Genomic DNA, 27,781 nt, shown 5'->3' on the forward strand with positions numbered 1-27,781 from the left:
TACAAACAACAATGCAGCACTCAACAACATTTGGTCATTTCTACTTGGAATGATCTTACTAGAGAAGATTGTGACCTTCTCACCACTTGGGCTGAAAAGTTCAAAGTCGTTGGAATAACAGCCCTAAAAGTAACTGCTCACAAAGGTATTTTCCTACCTAAATATACAGTCACACTTAGCCATGCAATCATAGGCTTTCTCCACTGATGTGTTCTTTGTACATAGGCTTCTCACTAGCAACAACCATGTCAACAACCATTGTTCATAAACCTAAAGGGGTCAAGGCAACCGCACTAGTTGAGTGGTGATGTTCCCTTTTAAATTTCCTATGATAGTAAAAACTAACCAGTAAACCCAACACGTAAACGTACTCCATTAATATTTCTTATGTTTTCCAGGACACTTTGTCATAGAGTTGCCTTAGCTGACAAACAAGCAAGAATCCTTGATGTAAGGTTCACATCAAAGAGAAAGTAATCATGCAAATAAGTAATATAAGGCTAAAAACAGTAAGATGTTACACAACATTATCAACTAGTTTTACTAAGCAAAGTTTTCAAACAAAACAACATTGTTAACAAGGTGGTGTTTGTTATTAAATACAACCTCTAAACACACTACAATAAGACCAAATCTGGTTCAGAGTCACAATACCTCAGGCTAACTTTGAAACGGTCCATGCATACCCTGGTTGTTCTAATTGTGGGAAGCGCACAAATGTTCCCATAAGCAATGGGTTCACATGTCCAACATGCTTTGGAAAAGACGTCATATCAGTTCCTAAGTGCGCTTTTCATATACATATCAACTTGTTATTTTATCATATGCACACCCTTTCATATCACTAACATAAAACATTGTACATATAAGGTACCATTTAATTATGAGGTATCTGATGGAACGGGCACCCTTCCATTCACGTTGTTCACAAGTGATTCAGAAAATCTTTTCAAGATGCCAGTTGAAGACATCTTCAAGCTAAAGCTGAAATAGTCCTTCCTAAATAGTGTTATGTTAGGAATTAATGAAAGTCGTTAAGGATAATAAATACAAAAAGCTAAATAGTTGGATTTAGGATTTTCTTTTTAGAACCATTAGTCCCCAAATAAGTGTTATTAAAATAACTTTCTTATAGGAATTAAGATATGGAGATAGAAAGAAATGCTTAAAATAAATATAAGAATATATATAAGTGGAAAAGTAAAACTTGAAATATGAATATCAAATTGTTAGGAACATATGTACAAGTTTTTAAGATGGTATTAAAGCTTAGGAGGGATATTACAATATCAGGATTTTGAATTCTTAATTAAGGAAAAGTAGAATAATGATACATTCGTAAATCACAGTAATTACCTTAATAAGGTGGAATTCTTGAGGGATGATATTTTTAACTTAAAATACTTGATTTTTCTTTAAGAGTCAATTACATACTAATACATAACTGATTTTTTTAAAAAATAAAGAACTACTCTTGTTTTCCTAACAACTAAACGGTTTCTTAAATCTCAAGAAAGATGACTTCTTGTAAATTTTGTTATAAAATATTCCTTTTAAATAAAAGCTCTTCTAGTGGGAATTTCACATGACACCATTGGTTGTTAAAATTTTTTTCTAAAGGAAAATGAGGTCTCCACAAATTTCTTAAGTATTCTTTGCTTTCCGTATATTTTAATATTAAAATTTCGCTATCATTTCCTTCTGTTAAGCGATTAGGGAAAGAAGCTGCTTTAGCAGTGATGAACATTTATGTGAAATGATAAGGAATATGTATATGTATTGGGACATGTCCTGAAAGTCTTGCAAGCAGTTATGATAAGGAAGGGAGACGTCCCTCATCAGTCTAGAGACATGATTAATATCACTCTCTAGTCAAGATTACGTGATTGCAAAGTTAAATCGTACGACTATTTATTTTTATTCCCAACCGTTCAAATATAGGCATAAGTCAAATATGTGGAGTTTTGGAACTAGTTTGGTATTGTGTTTTTGGAATGAAATCCAAGAAATAATTACTTTACGAAAAATCACATTTAGTTACTTCTTAAGATAAGTGGAGCTTGTGTACCAGTCTTGCTGATTGAATATCTTATGAATTGTCTGTTGTGATGGCGGTAGAGTCCCCACATTTGCAGGATTAAGGAGAAAAGGTGGGAGGATCATCTTACTTGTCTAAGCTTAAAGTAGTAGTAATAAGAAGAGTGGAAGCGGGTCACCTAACATACTTTATCTAAATAACTAATTTTGTTTAGTATCAGCTATGTTAATTAATTAAATTGGGAATTTAGTTTAAATCCTCTAGAATAGGATGTAATAATTAGTAACTACTTTTTTTGATATTGATTAGAGTAAGTATGATATCGTGAAGCTACCTCTCTAGTAGTTGGAGGTAGTCTTAGTAACGCTCACACAGTTAGATGCTTAACTCATGCAAAATAAGAGAATTATGGATTCGATTATAAGTAAGTTAAACAACTAAGCGGGCGGGCTGTTACAAAAGCACTCTGTATGTATCTAAAACGTTCTATAAAATTCATCTTTACAAAATAAAAACTTAAAATCTACATGCGTATTTAATTAGATAAACTTACAAGTGCTAGAACTAAAAAATTAACATAGTGTCTAACTCTTGTAATCTAAAATATCCCAGGTCAATCAACAAGCCTTTGCAAATATCCAAGATCACCTAAGCAACTACCATTTCCTCATTCAAGTGGGGTCGAAAACAACCCTCTCCTGCAACAACGTCCTTCAATGGATCCTAAAAAGAGTTGTCCTCGAAGATGAAGTTGAGGAAGATAGTAAAAGTAAACCCAACACTACCGTAGAACCTAAGGACAATGTTGTTGCTCAAAGTCCCTAAGACATTCCTCCAGGCTTTGCTGCCAAGCCTGTTTATGAAGACTACACCTAATATGTTGCAAGGGAATCATAAATAAACATTTTGCTTAAATAGTATTTGATGTACAAGGTACTTGCATGTGTCCATGCTATGGCCTTAGGAAAAGCCTTTGAAAAAACTTGTTTTTGTCTACTATTCAAGACAGGTACCCTATTTAGGTTAGAATATATATAATAATGATGCAAGCCCTTCTACAGGATCATTGAGAACTACATATTTCAGTTTTCCATGTATTAAAGTTTTACCCTATATAAGCTATTGCTACCAATCCTAGAGTGATGCATATTATCTATTACAACTATATGTGTTATGTTAACATAAACATGGTATTAACACAAAGGCCTTACAAGTGCAGCTATTAATTAACACATATTAGTGTCTCTTCTGTCACACTTTTCTTTTAGCACATGATGTTATTATGAAAATATGCTTATGAGATTAAGATCCATTTAGCTATATGATAGTTAAATTTAACTATTGAATTAGATGACAACTAGTTAATATTTGTAGGTCAATCTAAGTTAAGGATTGTTTTAGGAGGATGCACTCAAAGGTGAGCCATATCCAAGTTAATCAAGAGTCAAAATCTTTCAAAACCGACCAACTATAGTTGGACTAATGGTGCATTTTTTTGGGTGAAAAATGTTATACCACATATCATTGTCAATTAATCTCACCTAAAATTTGTTGTTTTCCTTTAGAGGCAAATATTAAATGTAATCGCTCCAACCTAATTACTTGAATCGAACTTATTGAAATTTAACTAAAAAAATTTGAACAGATTAAATTCTATTAGAAATCTACCATCCAATGCATCCCTTTGTTTTATTCCCGATTGCACCTACTTCCTTTCCTCCCCATTTCCATGCCTGCTACCTCAAATGGCTACTTAATTACAAGAAATTATAAGCACCAGATTCACTATAGAACAACCTCAATTTAACTATCTAAGATATAACTAGAGACAATCTTTCCATTTAATTCATATTAAGCAACTGCGTTCCATACAAAAGAACTTAGCACAGGAATGCCAAGTTAAACACTATATACTAATAACTAACATTTTTCAGTGAAGGAATGGAGTAACACGTGTACAAAAGATTTCTATATCATATTCGGTTCATTGCCTACATTAGCTAATTACATTTCCTAAGGGCTAACCACAAAAAAAAAACCAAAGCTCTCATCACAACCAAATCCCCCCGCTACAATAATAACATAAACCACCCAAAATGAAACTCAAAAAAATCATTTCAGATCATCTTGTAGGAGGGGAGGCTTGTCTTTCATTCCTCATAGTCATCAACTGACCTCTCAAATTCATCGTGTGACTCCTCGTGCATCGATCCTAAATACCTTGCATGATTGTGGATGATGTCCCGGCATATCCAAGACTCAAATCGGTTACCCCATTACTGAACCCTCTCCGGAATCTACCACTTCCAATGCCACATCTTCTTTCATCTCTTGCATACCAAAGAAACAATCCCCTTATCCTTCCTAGACAGTTTGGCGAACACATACATACACATAATGTGCTCATTGAAGATCACATCCTTAACAGCATGTGTCATTTCCATAGCAAGCCTTCAACAACAAACCAATAATTAGTAAAATTTCACAAATAAAAAAAAAATTAAAGATGGTTATAACTAGCTGTAAAAGAGCATAAACACATATCAATAACTAAGAGGCTTGGATCTGCCCTTCTTTTCTATTTAAATATTTCATATGAATAAGGGCATAAGCTTGAATCTTTACCATTAAAACCTGTTTGACTTATAATAAAACTGAATCCTAAAGCAAGTACCATTATACATAACTCATAACAATTACCTATTTAGTTCAAAAATTATTACCAAATGAATGTGTGTATGAACTACCTTTCACATAAACAACTTGAATAAATGGGCTATGGAGTTCTAATCAAAGCACTTAATAGGATCATAAAAACATTGCATTATTCAAACAAAATTAACACCAATTGTTAATTTTTAACAAAAAAAAACCCACCCCCTGTTATAACAAACTTTAAGAAATTTAAACACAAACAAGTTATATTCCAGCCAAGATTCATGGCGAGTCAAAAAAAATAACATCATAAAGACATATACAAACCATAATTCAGACAATTTAATGATAATATTGCATAGTTTATATCGTATAAAATTCCAAAACCAAACAAAACCCTAACTTTTTACTGTATTGAAACTTAAAGATTTTGATGCATGAAATGTATAACTAAATTACCTTGAAAATTTGTGTGTTTTTCCACAAAAAAACCGCCCTCCAACTCGCTTCCTTCGACTTTGACGCGGGGGGGGGGGGGTTGCTGACAAGCTTAAAAGATGGAGAATTAGAAGTTTTATACTGTTCAGTTATGGAGGTTCCTTGTAAGAAGCGTTTTCTGGCGCCAACATAATGTCAACAATCAATAAACCAAACGCCGCGTTCTGTTTATTTTGGACTCTAACAATTTATTGGCTTCAATTTGGTCCAGCACATTTAACTCTTTGTACCACTTTCAATGGCGCGCTAAAAAGCCATGGTAAGTATTAGATATTAAAAAAAAGTACTCAGAAATCCCTCTTAATATTTTTTAAAAAAAATTACTATGAGCAATTCCCTATTACTATTAAAAATAAACCATGTTTTTAAACCACATATGACCCTCAATTTTAGGAATAGCTACTATGAGAAATTTCCTCTTAATAATTACATTATAATTATAATTTGCAAGTAATAATTACATTTTTTTTGTTACAAAGACAAAACCAAAATTACATAATCAAGAATTTCATACCTTCAGATTAATACTAGTTGGATTACACCGATCTTGGGGGACCGCATACGTTAGCATGCGAGCCAACAACTAGTATTATAAAATACTACAATGAGGTTGAGGTGATGGAGTAACTTTCCAACTCTTATCTTGAGGTCTAGGAACCAAACCTCATGGGACTCGCTCATTTGAGAAATACCACTAATCCCCCCCCTCAAGCGAGCCCCTTCATTTGTCCATAAAATCTACTACGATACTTAAAACAATATATTTATTTCACTGGACCAAAAAGTTATAAGTGAGATATCTTTAAGATCTTTATTTATAGGATTTTTAACTACAATAATACAAACTTTTACCCGTTTTCTCGCAAAAATACAAACTTTTGATTATTTTTTAATAATACAAATTTTACATCAAAATTCCTCCAGTAGGTCAAGTTGACTTGTAACTTGTGGAATAAGTAAAAAAAAATACAAAATGATCTTTCTTATTTCTCCCTCCTCCCCAACCCTGAAACCACCTGAACCACATCAACTTGTTACCTCCTACAACAAGTTAATAACTGGTATTTGTCCTACTGGAGGAATTTTGATCAAAAATTTGTATTATTAAAAATTAATCAAAAATTTGTATTATTACGAGAGAACGGAAAAGTTTGTATTATTCTTGTTAAAATATCCTTATTTATATAGTGGTCATATTATTGGACAAGGAAATTATCTCTATTATATAAGCCAAGGGGAGAGCTACGGTGTCCCCCTTTGAAAAGACTTTTTAACCCTTCATTCAATAAAAAATATTACCTATTAAGGTTTCGAGATTTTCCTCAATCATAACCCTTCCTAATTTAAAATATGTATATCAATGGAAGTTCAAAGTAGCCAAAATAAACTTTCATAAAAATATGTTTAGCGAAAGAAAAAAGTTTATGTTTGAAGAACAAATTAACATAACTAAAGTAGTTTTCAAATTAATTACAAAAACAAAGACATAAAATTTTAATTTTACCTAAACTTTGAAATGCAATAACAATACCAACATCCATTAACAAGTAATAGAAATACCCAGAAAATAACTTCTTCATCAAGTAATTTTTATATATTGTATTTACACCACATGATATTTAATTAGAACTAATGATGATTGTAAATTACATCATTCAAAATTACATCTAGATGAAATTTATAATAATCGCCAAAATAATACACGCATGCATCGCGTGCAAAGAAGGCTAGTAGAATCTAATGAAAGATAGAAGAAAGTTTCCGATAATGATGTGAGTTACTAGAATATGATTTTGCTCGACACGTTTATTCAATCATAGGCATTGTTATAGAATATATAGTGTACAATATTTGTAAAAGTATCTCTATTATATAAGCCAAGGGGAGAGCTATGATGTCCCCATTTGAAAAGACTTTTTAACCCTTCATTCAATAAAAAAATATTACCTATTAAGGTTTCGAGATTTTTCTCAATCATAACCCTTCCTAATTTAAAATATGTATATCAATGGAAGTTCAAAGTAGCTAAATAAACTTTCATAAAAATATGTTTAGTGAAAGAAAAAATTTATGATTGAAGAACAAATTAACATAATTAAAGCAGTTTTCAAATCAATTACAAAACCAAAGACATAAATTTTAGTTTTACCTAAACTTTGAAATGCAATAATAATCCAACATCCATTAACAAGTAATAAAAATACCCAGAAAATAACTTCTTCATTAAGTAATTTTTATATTTTGTATTTACACCACATGATATTTAATTAGAACTAATGATGATTGTAAATTAAATCATTCAAAATTACATCTAGATGAAATTTATAATAATCGCCAAAAGAATACACGCATGCATCGCGTGCAAAGAAGGCTAGTAGAATCTAATGAAAGATAGAAGAAAGTTTTCGATAATGATGTGAGTTACTAGAATATGATTTTACCCGACACGTTTATTCAATCATAGGCATTGTTATAAAATATATAGTGTGCAAGATTTGTAAAAGTATAACTAGTTATTAGGCCCGGGCTATGCCCCGGGTAAGAAAAATTTTCATTTATTAATATTGTACTTTGATATGATAACACTAAATACAATTTGGTCTAGTGGTTAAAACTTTAGTACATGAACCATGAGGTCATGGGATCAAAACCTATACTATACAATTTCTAATTTTTTTTATTGTACATGGATTACATGAACTAAAACTCCCTAGGGAGAGCGCCACGTGGCACCGTTCCTCGTTTACGCACGCTTTTTAATATATTAGTATAGATTTACATATGATTGGGAGGTCTAGAGTAATACTTGCAAGATCTAATAATGAATTCATTTACTTTTGCACTGCAACTACTCAACAAGGCATCGACGAAATTGGAGCTGACCCATTTTTCGAGTGAGATTGGAAGCCAAATTTATTAGATTATAAGTACATCCACATACAAAAGAAACTTAAGCTATTCTTTCATACAAATTTAATCTAATCAAAATGATAATTTTGACCATCGATCGACCTTTATTATCTAATATGTCATTTGAATAATTATTTTTGAGCATTATTATTCATTATAATTTGCATTGCATGACAAATTACCATTTTGTAGATCATATACACACGACCTTATAGAGAGCATCGTGCACATACTGTAAAACACAACTTTTAAAATAACAAACGCATCCCAAAATTAATGAAATGACACATAATAACATTAAGCCAAATATAATAAACAGTGACAAATTCAAATTGAGAGTGAAGAGAATAAATATTAAGCCAAGTCCAACGAACATATACGTAATTAAATTCAAAAATTGATTTGACATCTATTTTTTTTAGAAATACATTGATTGCACTAAACTTCCATTTTTTTAGCACGTTTATCCAAAACCTTTGTCTTTCTTTCAAACTCTCCAACTTCTCTCTAATTTCTCTTTCTTCAAAATCTCTAACTTCTCTTTATTTTCTTCCTCTTCTAAACTCCCTAAACATATGATTACTTTAAATGAATTTCAGTCAATGGCACTATGAATAGCAACTGGCCTAGACTGAACATACAATCCTAGTAGATTATACATTTGGTACCATATAATCTACATGAACATATGATAACTTCAAATGAACATCAATCAAGGCACTATGAACAACAACTATACAATCCCAGTAGATTATACATTTGCTACCATATAATCTACCTAAATATATGATCACTCCAGATGAACATCGGTCAATGGCATTATGAACAACGACTAACCTAGACTGAACATACAATCTCCGTAATTATACATTTGCTACCATATAATATACCTGAACATATGATCACTCTAATGAACATTAGTACGTCAATGGCACTATGAATAATAGATGACCTAGATCGAACACACGTTTAATCAGGATATAGAGAAAAAATGAAAAATTTATCAATGAGGAAAGAGAAAACTATTAAGAGATGGCACAAATCAAAAGAGAGAAAAGAAGAGTTTCAAAGAATTAAATGCCAGGTTAATAAAGTAGAGGAGAAAGAAAGTTGTCGAAAACTCAATTTTAGTTAAATGACCTATGTTCTAGGTTCTATTCTTTTGTACTTATTTTCAGTTCAGTTCAGCTCAGTTCAACTCATTTCAGTCAGTTCACTTTAGCTAAATATTTTAATTATTACTTTTGTTTTTCATATTAATCAGTTCATTTGAGCTTAATTCAGTTTAGTTTCTTCCAATCTAAAAAAACAAGGTCTTAAAATACCAAATGTTCATCGTACATACGATACTCTATGACTCATACTCATTATAGAGCGGGTAGACTTGGTGTGCGTAACATACACACAATTAGTTGCAAAATATTCAAAATAGTTTTTTTTAGCATCCAACAATTTGAATACAGAGACAACTAGTTTTAGGACCCGTGCATGATGCACGGGAGTATTAATTGCTTGATAGCATAACTAATGATCAATAAAAATAATCAAAATAACGTAACATATTTAACTAATCATATATGAAGGCATCAAATTGTTATTTACATAAATGATTTTTGTAACGCAATCTATATGTTTGAAAACACTTCCTTGTAAACTACGTTTGTTGTACTTGTACGCACTCCGTGTTCTTTGTCAAAAGGAAGTATCTTCAGACCTTTTTTGCTCGTAACTCTGGAAACAGCAACATAAAATTGGCCGTGGCTAAAAACAGGTCTTGGGAGATACAGGCCTACATGAGACAAAGATTTTCCTTGACTTTTATTTATAGTCATAGCAAAACAAACCATTAAAGGAAATTGACGTCTCTGAAATCTGATAGGAAACTTGGTGGAGTCCGACGGCGTCAATGTCATTCTTGGGATAAAAACTTTTGCACCCACATTACTTCCGGAAATAACAGTAGCTTCAATAACACGATTACCTAAATGATTGACGACTAACCTCGTGCCATTACATAATCCAGATGTTTGATCAATATTACGTAGAAGCATAACGGGCGCACCAACCTTTAATCGTATGCTATGATTTGGGAGACCAGAGCATTTAATTGTATTGAGGAATTCAGTGGAGTATATTTCGTGGACTCCAAATATTCCTTCCTCTTTGCTTATAGCATCCGAACTCAAATAGACTTTCTCTTCTCTTGGAATAGTAGATAGAACATTATCATTTACAATCTCCACTATCTCATTTGTTGGGGCCAAAATAGCTCTTTCTTGGAAATATTTAGCTTCCCAAATATGTTCCTGTAGGTCTGGATACGTGCTTTCAACAATTGCTAAAATCGGATCGGCCCCGGGATCTATAAGGATATCTTTTGCAATCTCGACGACGGCTTCACCATCATTAGGACCGCCAGCATTTCCATCTCCAAGCTTAGTATCCACTCTGAGAATTCTCGCAATTCATCAACAGAAGATTTTGAGGAACTTGATTGTAATCTCATATTGCGAGTAAGTGTAAGGACCTTACACGAATCCCATAAGTAAGACGAATTAACGGTGGCGAACACGATATCCTGCCTACTTCCCTTTGGTACAACTGGTAATATCTGCCTGAGATCACCTCCGAATACTACCACTTTACCTCCAAATGGTCGATGCAAGTTATCCCTATCAACAGACCTCATTATGTCCCTCAAACTTCTATCAAGTGCTTCAAAACAATACTTATGCATCATCGGAGCTTCATCCCAAATGATAAGTTTTGTCTTATGAGAAGATCAGCTAACTCCGACCCAGGCGAATTCCGGCGCAAGTAGAATTTTCATTTACATTCAAAGGGATACCAAATCTAGAATGAGCTGTTCTTCCACGTGGAAGGAGGAGAGAAGCAATTCCACTCGAAGCTACTGGCAATACAATTTCGCCCTTCTTTCTTATTGCAGCACATAATGTTTTCCAAACATATGTTTTACCCGTCCCTCCATAGCCGTAAACGAAAAATAGACCTCCTTCTTCACTCGAGACAGCATCCAATACTTCTCGATAAATCATCGACTGCTCATCAGTTAAACCTTTATACAATTTGTCGTGTTCCACGGTCATTTCCTCAATGTCATATGAAAGCTCATCTGCTATAAGCTTGTTTTGTCCTTCAAACATGATTAGTTCATCAGGAAACGCATTTCACTGAATCTACGCAAGCTGCTACCATTACTTTGGAGCATGGTTTCAATCTCAGCCAATGCAAAAGATTCGATTTGATCATCGGTTAAATGCAGGTCTGTGAAACATATAAACAAAACGTAACCTATATTAAGAATGCAAATTGCTAAAAAGTATGGTTTTTGACTAAAAAATATTTTCGTAGTTATTTACCTTTATTTTTTTGAAGACAACGCTGTTTGTAAAGTATGTCATCAGATAATAACTGCCATGTCTTATGCCAAACTTCCTCCGGCTTCGACATGCTACCAGATAATAGTAACATAGAGAACAAATGTCTTAGATAATACCCTGATTCTCTAAAACTTGCTTCTGTTATTGCATCGACATATTCCTTGTCATCATCAAGTAAACCCCTTGCATAGCAAGCTTCCTTGAATGTAGGAACACTACACCATCAACCGTTCTAATGTCTTCGTAGCATGTCGCGCCTTTTACAAAATTTAATAAAGTTCTAAGGTAGAACTTCTCTCCAGATCCAGGTGAGACATGGTAGATTCGTCCTATTGTGACACCTCTAGATCTTGGGTCCACTCTCTCTGTGCCTGTTTCCAAACAAATTTTGTAGGGAACTCCACATAAGTAAGCTCCCTAGCTTCTTCATATTTTTGGTTACATTGCATCCAAGCTAGGAATTTCGTATTGTCAATATGAGGTCTGTCTAGTACGGATTCCACATCCGCATGGTCGTTAAACAAAACGGTTTGTTCTCCCGGTAGATGAAAACTTAATCTTTCAACAGCAGGGGTTCGATAATGTATGTTGAATCCAAAAATCCTCCAAATTGCTTCACACGCCGAAATATATCGGCAATCATAGTACATCTTTATTTCATCTATTTCTTTACCTTCACCTTCTTTCTGTTTATCTTGATAAGCCGCAGCCGTAACCCTATCATATCCCTTGTTTATATATTTGAACAAATATTTAATTGATCTAGATTGATTACACCATTCAACGTTTATGTGTCCTTGATATTTACGAAGCAATTCAGCATTATATGGGACAACATACCGATTATCAAGGTGAACCCCACTCTTCTCAACTGTAGATCCATTATCTCTTCGTCTGTACACTGGATATCCTTCATCATCTACCTTAGTTGCCTCAATAAACTCTTGGGAAAATGCTTACTGCATTGCTTGTCAATCATACACGGAGCATTTGTATTTGCTGAGCCACATGGACCGTGCATCATGTACTCGCTTACTGCTTGATATAGTTCTGGATCTTCAGATTTATCAGGCAACTCAGCACAAATAATCTTATCAATATCTGAAGCAACAGGGTATTTGTCTCCCTGATGCATGAACAACAAAATATGAGCGTGCGGCAAACCACGCTTTTGGAATTCAACTGTATAGACCACTGAAAATAAGCAGACAACAAAATTAGTTTTGATATTCAAGTTAAATAAAAGATATAACGATAGCAATCCAATTAAAAATAACATATAATAAAAAATAATAATATAAATAAGGACGATGTCTAACATACCAGCCCTAACCCTGCCAAATATTTTGCCATCTTTCAGATCTTTCACCAACTGGTCTAGTTTCATCTTAAAAACTCGACATATGATGTCTGGCCTATCCTCTGGCCTTAGGCCTCTTTTTTTTACAAATCTAGTAATCTCAGGCCACTTAGGATTACACGTAAATGTTATGAATAAATCTGGATAACCATACCATCTGCAAATAGCCATCGCATCTTGATAGTTTTCTCTCATATAACTATGTCCTCCTGTGAAGGAAGATGGCAATACTATACGACTTCCAGTCGAAGATCCCTCGGTTTCACCTCTCTCGACAGCACCTCTTAAATTCTTGACATTAGCAGCTCTCAAGCTTTGTTGGTTGTGTCTAAGAAAAGACAACCTTTCAGCTTCAATCATTGTGTAAGCATCAACTATGAATTGTTGTAACAACCTTCGAGATAATAGTATTGTTGCCGCCTCCAGAGCTCGGTCTTGTATTCTGTATGCAAAAAACTCACGCATTGTGAGTTTAAACCTCTTTCCTGTTGAACCGTCTGATGGAGTCTTATCCCTGTGCATAATATCTGTTCTAAATCCATCTTCTCCGTATGGAAATAATAGTGGATATTGCATAGCGAGGTAAGAAGGATGAAGTTCGGAAATTTGTTGTAGCTTTCCACCCTTCGTTTCGATAATTATATCTCTTTTGTCGGCACTATCAATATCTCCTACGATAAGTGCAGCTACTTCTGATGTTGTTGGCAAATTTAAGTTCTGCCATCAGACTCTCTTTTGCCAATAAGTTTTAATTTCAAATTCTCACACGTGTTAGATGCAAACCTATCCCTAGCCATTCTAAAATTATGAGCTAAAGGGTTATTATGATCTAACATATCTTGTAATTCTGCAACTAAGCGATCTTCAAACTTGTCTGGGTTTGATGTACTGGTAAGACATAATGAATAATAAGTTAGGATTTGAAAAGGAATATATAAATTAAACAATTAAAGTTACAATGATACTTAAATCCATTTACTATGTTGTACCTTGCAGCTGTTTTCCTGTTCTTTATTTCATCCTCAGTATCATATATGTACAGCTGAGAAAACTTTGGTCGTGCACCATCAGCAGGCAATAAAGTACCTATTAAGTGATGATTTTGACCACCAATTTTTTAATTATATGGACCTCGACCTTTAGATGTAGGTGCAATAATCCTTCCACCCATTGATGTAAACGAATACATCATATTATATCCTCTTATATTTTCAAGAAAATGGTTGCTTCTATTATGTTTCTTCTTCAATAGATCATAAATAATTTGAGGTGGATGTTTTAGCAGAGGTAGCTGAACCTTCCCTTGCATGCAACACAACGAAAACTTTGGCTTGATGTTTTTGGATTTCTTGTTAGCTCTCTCATTGAACCACATTTCCGCGCCACAAAACTCACATACATGTGTTGGGTCTCCTAAATCTGAGTAGCTCTCTGTGAAAAAACAAAATCAGTAATAAATATGAGATATAAACATAATTAAGAAGACAACACAATAAATCATAATAATAAGTACGACATTTCGCATGATATGCAATAGTTATTACAAATTATATGCCAACCTGTAACGATATCCATATAATTGACGTCGTTGTCACTATCGTCTTCTGTAACACAGTCATCTTGAACGGTAGTATTTGATTGGTCATGAGAACTTGATCAATATTTTCATCTTTATATAACAGTCATAAAAAACAATACATTTTAGATACGATGTTAAAAGTACTTCAAATATTAGATACTTGTATTTAATAAGTAAATAATAAATTAATACCATTTATAATTCTCCGTGTAACTGATTTAAGGATATTTGAACTTCGAACCACATGTCTCTTAGATCTAACATTACTATGAGATTGTGCCAATTCCAACATGTCTCCAGAAATCATAGAGCTGCCTATTAATTATTGCGTTTTAGTTAATATAAAAAAAAATCGATGTAATTATGAATACAATCAATTCATTGAATAGTACAGAATGCATACCTCGAGCTCTTTTTTCTAACATAATCTGCTTTCTATTACTTCTGGCAATATCAGAAGGAGATTGTGTGGCTAAAGTAAATGTCAAATAAATATCTTCATTAGATTTTGCATTTTAATTTTATTTAATCGTTTAATATAAATAATAATAATTACATATCGGAATGTATGTAAAGCGTATACCGTTAATAACAATGCTGGTAGGATTATTGTTAGAAATAACTGTGTTTAGCGGTTCCTCAAAAGACGACTTAGAAGATGATGATTGCAAATCTAGAAAAATAAAATTTGTATATTAATTATCTTAATATCAACATTCAAATTTAATTACCATATAAAGGGAATTTATTATATATTTACCTATACGCCCCAATGGAGTAGTACAAATAATACTTGAATCATTAAATATTGTGCTTATTGACGGTGAATTAACAACGGATCCATCTGAATATAATACGAAAAGATAAAATAAGTTTATATTTAACATACGATAATATTTTTATAATAATAGCCTCCATAGTACACATCTATACCGTTCAATGAACGACAAAAAATTGGAATTAAATACGGATTGCTGCGTCCTAAATTGGCTGAAACTTTTTCACGTCTTTGCGATAATATTAGTTTTCTTTTTTGCCTTGCACATCGTTGTTCAATTTGTTTTGATACAAATTGATTTAGAGATCTTGAGGATACTGCAAACAAACAAAAACAATACAATACAAAAAGTGAATTTATATAATGACAATATAATTGCCAAATGAAAGCCAAAACAAAATATAATTTGTTAATATACTAATTGATTAAATTTAGAATAATAATATTTTATTATGACTATATCATAAGTAATCATAGTATCACAAATAAATTAATATTGAGAGGGTTAAAGATAAAATGTTTACATATAAATTCTTTTTAAAATCCATGTTTTTTTACATTAAAATAGACTGCTTTCATTAAATTAACCTATATATTATTTGTTTTATTTTAAAAACATAGAATAACATTAGTAACATACCGTTTGACTATGTACAAAATATCAAATTATAAGCTAACATGTAGTGATTATACTTAGTCAAGACAACATTTATAAGCAACCTTTCTTATTATATTTATGATGATTCACATGCATTGCATATTAACTTCATTTCATTACAACAATATTTCCATTACTTCATTTCTCTATCTCTCTAACTTCTCTCTATACTTCTTTACAAATATCTTCATCTACTCAAAAAATTTCCAAAAAACTTACTTCATTTCTCACGATTTTGTTCTACAAATTTTCTATTCTCAAACTCAAATACACAAAATCAACACCAAAAAACTTTCTTCATTTCTCACGATTTTTGCTTCGAAATGTCTCGGTAGAAATAATATGGAAATTCTACATATTTCCATTTTTTCAAAGTTTTAATTCGGGAATTTCTCAAATGTTGATTAGTTATGGGCGAATTACTTGCAAAATATAGTTGCATGTCATCATCTCAACATATTCAATATGGAAATTAAAGATTTTTGGTAAGTTTTATTTTTCTTTTTTTTTCGTTTTTAGTTTATATGGTATATGCTATGTGGATATGTTGTTTTGTATTTTTTTTTTATTTTGCTTATAAAAATATGAATAAATACAATCTTTATTATTCGAAATTTTATTTGCATGTAAAGTTTATGATGAATAATGGGTGAATTTAAGTTAAAAAGTTTAATAGTAAGTGACAAAATAATTTTGTTTATATTTTTTTTCTTCCGATAATAGTATATATGATAAATCTAAAATTTTAATTTTTCTTTAATTATAATAATTCATATTACTGGTTATTAATAAAAACATGAAAACACAAAAAAAAATCAGATTTTTTTGGTTCAAAATGTCTCGGTAGAAAATAATATGAAATTCTTCATATTTCCATTTTTTCAAAGTTTTAATTGGGGAATTTCTCAAATGTTGATTAGTTATGGGCGAAATACTTGCAAAATATAGTTGCATGTCATCATCTCAACATATTCAAGATGGAAATTAAAGTTTTTTGGTAAGTTTTAATATTCTTTTTTTTTCGTTTTTGTTAATATGTATATGTTATGTGGATATGTAGTTTTATATTTTTTTTGCTTTTGCTTATAAAATATGAATGAACACAATAATGAATATTCGAAATTTGATTTGCATGTAAAAATTATCATGAATAATCGGTGAATATAAGTAAAAAAGTGTAATATTAAGTGACAAAATTATTTCGTTTATAATTTTTGTCTTCCGATGATAGTATACATGATAAATCTATAATTTAATTTTTTTTAATTATAATAATTCATATTACTGCTTATTAATAAAAATATGATTGAGTAGTTAGATTGCATGTTAATGTTTATTGAAAATTAAGGTAAGAAACAATTATATTTGTTAATTTAAACATGTTTTTTTCCGTTTATGTGTACCAAATAATTTTTTCATTATGATTACATAATTTTTTCGTTATAATTATTAATATGATTGGTTATTATTACAAATGTGATTGAGTATTTAGATTGCATGTTAATATTTCTTTAAAATTAAAATGTTATCTTCAACATAATGAAAATAATAAATAAAGTCCTAATATTTTTTAAACTTATAACCGTAGAATGTTGTATTTAGTGATATCATATCAAATGTTGTCTCTTTTGTTTTCAAAAAACTAATACACAAACAAATATGACATCTATTATTACTATAACATATTTTATGTCATATATAATTACATATAGAGTAGTACAAAAAAATAACTACATTCATGAGCTTTTAACTATTTTAACATTATAATGGGAATATTATGGAATAGAAATACCATTAGATATGTCGCATAAAGGAGTTCTTTGAGTAATACAACTTATGTGACTTCTTTGAGAATGCAAATCTAGTTGTTGTTCTTGACTAACATTATCTGCAAAACATCAAAAAAATGTTATATTTCACATAACCAAAAATATTAAATAATATATTAGAAGGAAATATGTATAGACAAATACAATGAACAATACATACCATGTAACATGTTATGATTCTTGTTACGCTTTTTATGTAATATATATTTCCTGTTTTCCCTTGCTAATTTGTACTTCTCCCTTTGCGTATTGCCAATTCCATATATAATTGGTGAATATGAATTGTCATTTGATTGCACTTGTGTTTCAAAACTTGTCACAACTATGTATTTTAAAATTATCAAATATGTCACAACTATAAACATTAGAAAAATGATGAAATTTAAGTTATAAATAATGATAAATATCTTACCATTTGAAATATCGCTTAAATGAGAGCGTTGACTTGTAAAATCCTCTGTTACTGTAACAGCCCGCTCTTCCGAGCTGCTAATGAAACACACTCGACAACCATAAACTAGATTTAACTCTTGAATAAATTACTTTGCAGCGGAAAAATATCCTTAAATACACCAATAATTGAACTAAAATTCCCAAATATTATACAACGAAATATCAATAACTATTCTCAAACCAACTATCTAAAATACAAGCTTAATCCTTAAGCCACTATGACACCTTGATCTTGCTCCACTTCGAATTCCGAACTCTGAATATCAAACCTGCAAATTAAGGGGAGAAATACAAAACAAACAAAATTCCAAAATGAGTGGAAAACTCGTAACCTTTACTTCAGCCCGTTATAAACATTTTATTTCTCAAATCATTTTCATTTCGTTACAACGCTGGCATAGCTCACTCTCTTAAACAATCAGTGGCAAGTACAGGCTTTGGACAAAGGACAAATGCTGCCTCCAAGGTTCGTTATGGAGCCCAGCAATACTACCCCAAGGTTCACAGTCCATGGAGCGTAGCCGACCGTATCAGGTCAAAAAGTAACCATCCTCCACCCATACCTTGCCCACTTTCTATTTTCAGTTCATAAACTAAGCCAGCAAAATAGTTTTCGTATTCATATTCAATCAATGACATTTCATCATCACATTCATATCTATGGGCTATGGCCATAGTACGAAGTTATTTACGAAAACATAACAAAGAGATTCACACACATGGGCATAAGTAATACATTTTACTGAACATAAAAGTTACCTCATACGCGATCCAGATGTGAACAATACAACCTCATTCATTAATCTTCATCTCCAAATGAGACTTAAACTCCATAATCGTTCTCCAACAATTCACCTTATAACAATAACGATAATTAAAAACTATCCTTAAACTAATCTAAACTACAAAGTGAATCCATAACCAATTCTCAATTTCAAAATTACCTCCACTTATCATTCTAATTTCCTTTATCCTCAATCAAGCTAAGAACTACAACTCTTAACTTAATCAAACTAAACAAACTTAACTCTACTAATAACATCCCTAAACAAGCAAGCAACTAATTTTAATACTATGAAAATAAGACAACTTAATTATATCATTATCCATTAAGAAATTGAAACCTTAGTGTGGTTGTTTCTTCCATCACAACACACACCACAACCCACTAAAAGAGTAGCAACGACAACACTAACAACAACAACAGACAACAATAATAGCAACAACAAACAATAGCAACATCCACCCCACAACAACCTCTACAGCGCAGCATCAACAACAAAGATCACCATCACCAACAATAATATAACACCAACACCGACATCAATACCACGCATCAACACCACAGCAATAACAACAGCAACTTAGGCTAAACAAGACTAGAAATCAGAATTTAAAGAGGTTGAATATACCTCTGCTCACAAGAGCAGCGACGCGAAGAACAAAGAGGGGTAGTTTCGAAGCTTCAGTGCACTGTGGCGAAGTCGGCGAGCAGCAGTAGGGGCGGTGAGGCGGCGAAAGTCAGGCGGAGCTACAGCGGCGACCGGGTGGCGCATCGCAAGTCCGGTGATTGCAGCAACCATGTGCAACAGCACCGACGAAAACCAGCGAGAACAGAGGAGGAGAGAGAAGACGAGACATCAACGGTGCCGACAAGGAGGAAACTCCGGCGAAGGGAAGACGCGAAACCAGGCAGACACCGACGAGCAGCAGCCCAAGTCCGACGGTCGTTCGTCGGTGGAGCTCGAGCAGGACGAGAGAGAAAAATATTGGGGTTTGGGGTTTTGAGATTCTAGATGAAACGGGGAAAGAGGGAAGTGATTGGGGTGCCTTTTTGGGTTTCATTAAACCGACAAGGAGGGGGGTTTTATTCGGGTTTCAAATAAACTGGCGGATAATTATGAAAATGGGAATCGACTGAAGTTGGAAACTTTCGACAAATATCACTCAAATAATTTTAAACAACCAAAATACAAACACATAATATAAATAACTTCATAAAATTAAACAAATAAGTATATTACAAATACAACAAAAATAAATGTCCACTCCAACTCAAATGTAATAAAAATTTTCGGAACATAATTAGCTTAATGAATATAATCATCTTTTAAATAAACGCTCTTAAAAACAGGGCTATTACAGTAACTCTTGGCGACAAAGTATGGGATTGGATTTCGAGTAAGTCTGCTAATCAAAAATAGAATTTAGTAGAAGCAATACTTGTATAATTAATAAAGGAACATATTGCCATGGAATAAAATACATATACATTAGACAGTGTTTGATATTCTTGAAAGTTTAAAACTTCATCAATTGTAATTAATAGTCTTAAATATAATATTGTATTGAAATAATAATATTTTATTTGTTTTGTTGTTTTCATGTGGATATGCATTCGAATAACATTCGTATAATCAGCCAACTTACAACACATCGCACAAATATGAAGAATTTAGGTGAGAATCCTAATACTTATATATTATACTATTTATATATTATTTTTCTTTGCTTTAAAAGATGATTAATAAACCGTTTATAATTTAGTTTTTATAAGAAATATTTGATATTCCATCAATATCGTGAAATGTTATATGTAATAATTAGTTATTGTAATTTGTTTAAAGTTTAATTGTAATCTAATAATTAGTTATATTGTATTTATTGGGAAGAAGATGGAATATCATATATTCATATATAAAACCTAACTATAAACGGTTTGATGAATACATACCTATATGATATGCATGTCGTTTCGAACCCCTTCCCTTCTTAACATGACGATATTGATTTGATGCACTTGGATCATCATTTTCATTATTCATTTCGAATTGGTGAATGAATTGAAATGCTAAAAATAAATAATCATAGTATATCTTAATGTATTATTTGAATGAAAATTATAAACTATGAAAATTGATATACATACAAAATATATATTATGTAATAGGAATACATATCTACGTATAGTTGGCAAATATTTCAATCCTGATTTTAGCCTTAATTTTAGTTATCAAATATTACCTAGCTACGATTAGGTTAAATTATCATGTAATATATATGGAAGGTTTATGCAACCCTTTAATTTTTTTTTGTCAACCTTAGAATCATAACAGATATTATAAGATAACATTACCTTAAATTAGACATACTTCCTGTTAATACACACCATTTAAAATTTTAACCTTTATTAAATATACAATACTACTACTAACGTATTTATATATTAACGTTGAAATAATTGAATTTAGTCCTCAATATATTATATTAGTCGACTTTAATAATTATTTTATGATTAGTTCAAAGTTATATTGAAATAAGGCGTGAGAGTAAACTATGAAAAAACGTTTATAATAACAAACATATTTCCGGTATAATAAATTTTTGAGACACAAATTTTTAATGCATTAAATCATTATATTATAAGTACGAAAAATATAATTATACTTAATACATAAATGATAAAAAGAACATAAGTTCTCGATTACACTTGCAAGAATCACATAATATTCTATGATCACCTGAAACTTCATAGTAACATTCATGATCTTCAAAAAGATTTCTATCCAGCTTACATGTTTGTTCTCTATCACATCAATAAAATCCTGATTCAAGAGACATCTTATTTTTTATCCATACTCCCGAAAAATTAGAACGGATTTTCTTCCTACATTCTACAATCTCCTTCAAATCCATTTTCATCAACGTACTTGGTATCATTTTGAAACCAACTTCCTTGTAACTCGCTTCTTGACTACAAAGATATATAAGTCCCAACAAATAAGTTGCAACTAAATATCCTTCATTTGATGCTTTCTCGAAAAATGAAATACCATCTTCTATCCTCAAATCAGTAAAAAAGTATGCCTATAAAGAAACATATAGATATATGAATAAACCAATATAAAATATACTTGAAAAAATTTCAAATAACATACACTTTATAATGTGAATGTAAATACCTATAAATTTATAAATATTATGAATAACTTCTTGTAGAAAAAATTACCATTCCAACTCGAACAATAGCCTCAACGTTGTTGCACTCTAAACATCGTGTAAATATGAAATCCATCTTATCTATGTAATCCCAAGATAATCTTAGCAAGCTTTCTATTGATAACTTTTGTAGAACTTTGTTATCTTCACAAATAACATTGAGTGTCTTGCAACTATATCAAAAAAATGATTATCTTAACACATTATTTATAAATGATATTATAGAAACGTATGAATAATTAGTTGTTCATGTTCATACCTTAATTTGCACCTAAATAAATCTCTGATAGAATTAGCTCCAACACGTGAAATAATATCAACAACGATTTCTGTGGGAAGGCGTTCCATTATACATATATTATCAAACTTCATACTAAGAATTAGTTTATACTGTTTGGCTTAATAAAATTATAAATCATATAAGTTGTATAAATAATTTATTTTTAAGTACAACACATTTAGCAATCGAGAAGACATTATATATATGTTTCTTTTTACGAAATCTTATCAAACGTATACTACACAATATTTTATGCAATAAATAAATTGTCATAAGATTTGATTTTGTGAATCTTGATATTTTCCTATATAAAATATATCATAACATATGTGAAATTTTAAAAATGTGCAATTATACTTATGTTAACTAAATATATGACTTATTCGAAATCAATTTGAAAAAGGCAATTTGTAATTGACAGATATTTTTTTACATTTACCTACTTGTTTTAGAAAAAGAAAAAAAAATCGGATACTAATCAAATCAAATATTAAACTATTTAGAATTTTTTTAACTAATAAATTTAATTGAAAGTTACGTTATTATTGATGAGAGAATATGGATACAATGCGTAAACAATATAATAAAAAACTTTATTAAAAAATCTATATCTACATATTATTATGACATAAACGATAGGAAGAATAAAAGTTCACGATTACATTTGCAAGCGTTACATAGTATTATAGGTTCATATGAAACTATATAAAAGGAATTAGCACCTTCCCAAAGGTTCCTTTTCACCTCACATTTTATATTGTTATAGCATACAAATAAATCTGATTGAATAGTGATTTTATTTTCTATCCATATTGTAGAAAAATGATAGCGAATTTTCTTCCTACATTCGACAATCCCTTCCAATCCCATCTTAATTAGTGTATCTGGTATCATTAAAAAACCAACTTCCTTAGAATTTACATCTTCACTGCATAGATTTATTAGGCCCAATAAATAGGTTGCAACTAAATAGCCTTCATTTGATGCTTTTTTAAAACTTGCAATACCCTCTTTAATCTTCATTTGAGTAAAATATTGTACCTAGAAGAATTAGTAAAATATTAATTATCAACATAATATAGACAATAATTTAACTGATGTTTATAATTAATTTATCAAAAAACAGTTACCATTCCAACTCGTAGAATAGCCTCAAAATTGTTACACTCCAAACATCGTGCAAACAAATCATCAATCTTATCAATGTAATCCCACGATAAGTCTAGCAAGCTTTCAATAGATAGTTTTTGTAGAACTTTTTCATCGTCACAAATATCATTAAGTGTCTTGCAACTACATTTAGAAATAAATAATAATTATTATATAGATGTTATATATATGTAATTTACAAAAATCTCAATCAATTGCTAAACATATAACGTACCTTATCTTGCACCTAAATAAATCAGCAATAGAAATAGCTCCAAGACGTGAAATTATATCTATAATAACTTCTTGGGGAAGACATTTTAGTATACATTTTTTTACTAACTTACGTTTCATAATAATAATGAGTTTTTTGTTTTAACTAAAGTGATTTGGTAATTTTGAATCTATTAAATTGTGTAATGAACTTATGTATATATAACACGAAATATATTGGTCACGATTTTGGTTTATAGATTTTCGGAATAATGAATATTCGAAAAAATATATACTTTCCTAAAAATATTTGATAATAATATATGATAATAATATATGATCTAATAGAATATAAGTATATGTACTTATAGTTAATTCCTTAACGAATAAAGTTAAACGTATATTTTTTTAACCAAAATTAAACTTATTCTAATAACTCTTATAAGGAAAGTATTATCTTTATATAATTTACAATGAAATTCGGATAACCAATAATATTTTTGGTAGTTAAATGTTGCTTTATAGTATAGATTGATTCATATTTTCCCCTTATTTCATTTAGTACAAATCAATAAAACATATATCACATAATCGTTTATTTAAATAATCTTATTCAATTAATAGTAATCATATCCTATAATTCTATATGAAACCTATCAAACTTGTACAAATTATATATCAAAATTATTATTTAAATTATATATCTAAAGTGATTATGTTTTCGCATACATAATAAGTAATCAATATATGAACCTAGCAATTATTGAAAAAAAAATATATGAATATAGCATCCAAGTAAACCACAATATGAAATATCATAAATTGTTTTAAAAACAACCACAATAATATAGGTCTTTATGAACGGAGCAATTATTGAAAAAAAGTTTGAAATAAATAATCCAAAAATCCAGGATTTTATTCTTTAACTACTACGAAATAGTCTCAATAACTACTCTTCAATGGCCTTAAGCTTCTTTGTAGTAGATTCTTGCATTTCAAGTGGAGACTTGTCATTATCATTCTCTCCATTTTTTTCCAACTTGATAAATCGTTTTTGTGGTATTATTTGAGAAGCCGATGATTCACCTTCAGAATTTATAGATTCCTATAAGTTCGAAATTAATATGTTAGTAAAAGTTGCACATTATAAAATGAGACGTTTATTGAGTAATTATAGAAGGATATGTAAAAAAAGAAAATAACAAACATTATTTAAATATTATAATTAAAAACTATATTCATAAAAAAATTCGTATTTGAATTTCAACATACCTTCTCTTCTCCACCATCTTTGACACTTTCCGCCTCATTTTGCTTCTTCATATATAAGTCATGCTATGAAAAAGAAAATACGTAAACAACAAAAATTAATATAAGAATATACCTTATTAAATATTCATTCAATTTAATTATTCTAATAATTGGATTCATGTTGTAATTACCTCAATCTTTATGTAAAGTCCCATCCACTTGTCAATCACACTTTGCTCATTAGTTGTGCTTACAACGGTGTAGGTAGAATTCTCATCTATGGCGTTGTTATCTGGAACCTTAACTTTAAACAAAAATCTTTTACCAAGCAAAAACTTGAAATCCTCGGGAAATGTTGTTTCTTCAGCATCCTTAAGATAAATAATGTAATAGTATAGATAAGTAAATTTAATAATTAATTGAATTAAATACAATTTTAAAAAGCTGTTAATGAATTAAAGTAATTCATAATAACCTTGTCTTGCAAGTCTAGTATCTCTTTGGCCGTCTTACCAACCAACTTGCATACTTCTTTATCAAACATTAAGAACGAAGCATCGGCAGTCTTGTCTGATACGATGAACTTGATCTTGAACCTATTATATTAAATATATAACAATGAGTGTTGTAAAATTTTATATTATTATTTTTCGTTTATTACAAAACTAATACAAATTATTTATTTAATTATGTAAGTACATACTACCTTGGGACGGTTGATTTGACAACATGATTGTCCTTCCTACATCGAGTTACATCTCCTTCTCTAACCAATCTACTATTACATCTTTTGCAAGCATCATAGTACCAACTATATTGAATATCAATATCTTCAATAGTTGCCAAGCTAACACATATTCCAGCCTATAATAAACAAATATAAGGATACATTTTTTATCAGCTTCATAATATTGTAGTAAATAAACTTATAAAAGATATAGACAAAGTTAACATTCAATAACCTTATTCATCTCAAGTAGATCAGATATATCCTTGATTGATTCCTCCTTTAGAAAGTCATTTGTGTCATTAGATAATTGTGTCAATTGTCCACTCTTTTGTTCACCACTTGAAGGAAAGCTACATAATTATTATAATATATATTAACATAGCAATATAAATATAACATTTAAAAACATGAATATTAAAAAAAATATATATATGAAATCGAAACCCAACCTATTCTTGAAGTTACTAATTTCAGGAATATCGTCATTAATGAACAATCTTGAAGCATAGCGGGAAGTGCAAACACGTATCTCTCCTAAAAAAATAAATATATTTCCAAACGTAACATAATATTATATCTTTTAAAACATATTAATATATAGAGAAATGCAAAATAAAATAAATAGATAAAATTTAAACAAACCATGAAAGCTAGCTATTTTCCCGAACTGCATGATGACAATAATAACACCATCACATCCTTCGGTTTTGAGAAATTGAGTCATCTCGTCAGCATGGGTAGTCCAAAGCACACAATTCAAGCTTGTATTACTAAATATAATCCATACAAATAACAATATATATTAATACATATATGTACAACGTATTATTTAAAATATTAAAATTTAAATAGCAATTAAATTGTTTACCATATAACTTACCATGTATCAACCAACTCAATAGTCATCATTCGGGATTTAGTAGTTTCCGTTATTCCACTGTACCCCGTCAGTTGTCCAATGATATCTATTAAATCATATATAAAGCTTTATATAAATCAAACTCTACAATGAATATATTAATTTATTATAGACCATAATAAACTGAATCACTTATAAATAAACAATAATATGTTAATTAGTAATTTTACAATTTTTGTTTATATAAATATTACCAATATAATACGTGTCCGATAATATTCAACAATACCCCTTGCTTCTTGAGAAGCAAGTTCAATTTGTGTTGCGAAAATATGTAATTTGCCTCATATAACTCATTGTTTCCATCCCTTCATACTCTTCTAATTTACGTAATTTATAAACTGCATTAGAAAGTTTTTGATCAATTGTCGACCAATACTCTAAGAATTGGAAAGTAGCCTCCATAACTTCTACTATATGCTTAGCTATTTTAGGATCCCATTAGTATGATGTGGTTAAATTGGAAAAGTTTGATAATAATAGGTGAAATGGTAATTTTTAGGAAATGTATAAGTAACAAAAATTTCAAACTTACCTTATTTATAGTGGGTTGGCCGAAATTCATGGCTTATGGCAATTTAATACATGTTGGTGGAAGTAGATATGAATTGATAAGGATTGACCAAGTGTGGTCAAAATTGAAAATGACATTATTGCATGAACTACACATTATGTATATTTGCATTGAATAAGTTGGAAGGAAAAGTTATTACTAAGGAACAAATAAATAATTTTTTTCGGATGTTCATATATATATATATATATTTTTTAAAAGCCTCATAAAAAACGAATTTGTTGAGTGACATATAATAAATGTTTGTTATAAGTTGGTATGACATTTATAAGCATTGACCAATTGGAGTCAAATTTTATAATGACAACTAATATAAATGTAGTAAAACATAAATAGAAACATAAACCTAACTTCTTATTCCATTGAAATTTAGATGAGCAATATTACGTAATTAAAGATAATACAACGTAAAAAACAAAATTCAACTACACTTTAATTTGATAAATAATCCAACAATATGCTTCTTGTAGTTGGTATTACACCACCATCGTTCATGTTGATTTCTTC

At 30.4% G+C, this 27,781-nt stretch overlaps 1 long non-coding RNA gene and 1 pseudogene across 1 annotated transcript; both read right to left on the bottom strand.

Annotated features, from left to right (window-relative positions):
- Positions 1-9,726: 9,726 nt before the first annotated feature.
- On the bottom strand, positions 9,727-13,398 carry LOC125499558 (uncharacterized; annotated as a pseudogene).
- Positions 13,399-18,264: 4,866 nt separating this feature from the next.
- LOC130592195 (uncharacterized) lies at positions 18,265-19,633 on the bottom strand. Its single transcript, XR_008970424.1, has 2 exons — positions 19,572-19,633; positions 18,265-18,428 (listed from the first exon to the last, which is right to left on the bottom strand). It is a non-coding gene; the product is annotated as an uncharacterized LOC130592195 (long non-coding RNA).
- Between the last annotated feature and the right edge of the window lie 8,148 nt (positions 19,634-27,781).

Source organism: Beta vulgaris, chromosome 7, assembly GCF_026745355.1.
Source record: "Beta vulgaris subsp. vulgaris cultivar EL10 chromosome 7, EL10.2, whole genome shotgun sequence".
Classification (NCBI taxonomy): Eukaryota; Viridiplantae; Streptophyta; class Magnoliopsida; order Caryophyllales; family Amaranthaceae; genus Beta; species Beta vulgaris.